This window comes from Cucurbita pepo, chromosome 10, assembly GCF_057944985.1.
Source record: "Cucurbita pepo subsp. pepo isolate OVF chromosome 10, ASM5794498v1, whole genome shotgun sequence".
NCBI classification, from domain to species: Eukaryota; Viridiplantae; Streptophyta; class Magnoliopsida; order Cucurbitales; family Cucurbitaceae; genus Cucurbita; species Cucurbita pepo.
In genome coordinates, this window is record NC_141807.1 from 15598815 (window position 1) to 15601719 (window position 2905).

Below are 2905 nucleotides of genomic sequence, written 5' to 3' on the forward strand. Positions count from 1 at the left end.
TAATAATAAAATATTTAGAAAGTGGCAAATTACCAAAATACCCCTAGAAGACTGGATAATTACAGAAATACCACTCTAATTCGAATCAGAGCATCTACCGTGATCATGTGGGAAAAATATTTCGAACTCAAATCTCAACCGTCAGATCTCCTCCAAAATTTGATATGATCTAGAACGAACACGCACGGATCATCACGTCCAACGACTTGTATTCAAAGCCATGGTCGGTAAGGCTATGATCGAAGTTGATATCTCCAAAAAATTATCCAGAAAGTTTGAACTCTAAATAGCGAAGATTCTGGAGCTCTCAATGTCGGTTTAAGCTCCTCCTATAAGGTCGGAAGTAGGAGCAACAATACGGAATAAGAATCGAGAAAGGTCAATCCCCGGCAATAAGCTTTTAGATTGTGGATCTCCTACTCTCAGATTTCTTCAAAATTCGAGAGCAATCCTCCACCATTTCTCTTCAAACTTCTAAATAACGAAGAATCTGGAGCTCTCAATGTCGGTTTAAGCTCCTCCTATAAAGTCTGAAGTAGGAGCAACAATACGGAATAAGAATCGAGAAAGGTCGATCCCCAAATCGAAGGCAATAAGCATTTAGATTATGGGTCTCCTACTCTCAGATTTCTTCCAAATTCGAGAGCAATCCTCCACCATTTCTCTTCAAACTTATTCCTATAGTTTCTCAACAAGATTACCCACAAGTTCTATGAAGGAATAGAGTGCTGAAAGTGCCCAGAAACCATTCCCCCAATTCAATCCGTCATTGAAGAACTTTAAGAAAAACTTGGAAATCCAATTCGAGGATACATGATGACTCGTTGAGCAAGAATGATTCCAATCAGTTTCTGCACCTCCAAGGAATGCTTCCATAGAAGACCATGAAGAAAAATGACCTCGAGAGCGTGCCAAATTGAAGAAAATAGGTTTCGAAATTAAATTGGGGATAAGAGTCAAAATTCCTATCTACGATCTCTTTTCCTTCAAATTAAGGATTCCTCTAGCTTCAGAGGAAGATGTTGAGTAAACTTGATGAAGGAATCGAGAGCTGAGACATCGTAGAACAAGCTACCCATGAGATCGAAAATCTGGCATTTCGAGCGAGTTGCATACCGATAATGATTTTTGGAAATTAAGGTCCTACACTCAAAGACGTTCCTCCAAACCAATTCCTTTAGCCTGAAGATAGGATATGGAAGGGGTTCAATGAAGAAATAGGGCCTAGAAACCCGTAGAATCGTCTACCCAATAAGAAATCCTTTGTTTTATCTCCAGCGATAAATCAGATTTTGGATGAACTTTGGTAACAAATATCTTAGGCTACGTTCCACGAGAAGTTATCAAATAAATCCCTAGCCCTTTCTTGTAACATCCATCTTTAAGTTTCACGAAGAAATCGAGGAGAGAAACGCTGTAAATGTGGCTGTACAGGCCGAGTTTCAGATGGCGGCGATGCGAAAAATGCGCATCTTCTTCCTGTTTAGAGGAAGAAAACGATGATACGGCCAGTTCAACTAAACTGTCCAAGTCAGCTCAAAATTTGACATTTTCTCGAGTTTTCTCAGTAGATCTTAATTTAAGAAATGTTGTATGAATCCTTATCCCGAGAGGTTATATAAGGTAATGAAGTTTGGGAGTTATTGGAAAACTTTAGTTAGCGAAACCAAGATATGGGAGAAAATGCTCATCAAGATTCATATGACTTTACCTCCTAGGATAACTAAAGTGGTATCCCTGAAATAATAGATTCCCAGATGTACCCTTGGTCTCTAATAGATACTACATGCACAATATAATGCTGGGCTATTCCTAAGAACTTATAAGTTCCAAGCTTGAACCAAGACGTTATGCATAAACCTAGGATCACCAAGAATCCAAGAAAACACCTAGGTTAATGCAAACATCATGCATAACAAGTTGCTAGGATCCATGCCAGAAGTAACCATTATCTCACTTCACGAAGTGAACCGCGAGGCCCCTATTTCTCTTTAGGTGGGATGCTATGGTATATGTACCATGAGCAGGATTCCATGATGAACTTATTATCTCCCTCACCTAAATCAGATGCTCTGCACCACGATTTGCTAGCAGGATGCCACCTATGCACTCATGGGGAGAAAATTAAGAGTGCTTCGGAAGAGTTTTCATGGTTAAAATACGATGCATGACATGAAAACCTTTAAGGTTTAGTTGGGATGCAATGGTATATGTAACATGAGTAGAATTGCCACCTATGCACTCATGGGGAGAAAATTAAGAGTACTTCGGAAGAGTTTTCATGGTTAAAATACGATGCATGACATGACAACCTTTAAGGTTTAGTTGGGATGCAATGGTATATGTAACATGAGTAGAATTCCATGATGAACTTATTATCTCCCTCACCTAAATGAGATGCCCTGCATCATGGTTAAAATACGACAACCTCTAAGGTTTAGTTCCTGAAACCTCGAAATCATATTATCCTAGCTCAAGGTTTAGACATGCTCTAAATTACGAACTATTTTATTACCAATGTGTTGTCGTTCCTTATTCTATGTTTTCACATCAAGGTCATTTCTTAAAAGGTCCTACCGAGAGTTATTCTATGTTTTCACATCAAGGTCATTTCTAAAAAGGTCCTACCGGGAGTTGAACCCAGGTCGTTGGATTCAAAGTCCAAAGTGCTAACCACTACACCATAGAACCCCTTGTAAAAATTGATTTTGGAATGGTTTTCCTATTTTATGCAGATTCCACAAGAAGAGAGATCGTATCACAAGTCAAACTCAAGTTATTGGATTCAAAGTTCTAGAGCTGTTTTATCTAACTCGTTGTGATCTTGAGCACCTTTAGAGTGTCAAACTCAAGTTATTGGATTCAAAGTTCTAGAGCTGTTTTATCTAACTCGTTGTGATCTTGA

At 38.8% G+C, this 2905-nt stretch overlaps 1 non-coding gene across 1 annotated transcript; it reads right to left on the bottom strand.

The window, feature by feature from the left end:
* Positions 1-2619: 2619 nt before the first annotated feature.
* TRNAQ-UUG (transfer RNA glutamine (anticodon UUG)) lies at positions 2620-2691 on the bottom strand. Its single transcript has one exon. It is a non-coding gene; the product is annotated as a tRNA-Gln (tRNA).
* Between the last annotated feature and the right edge of the window lie 214 nt (positions 2692-2905).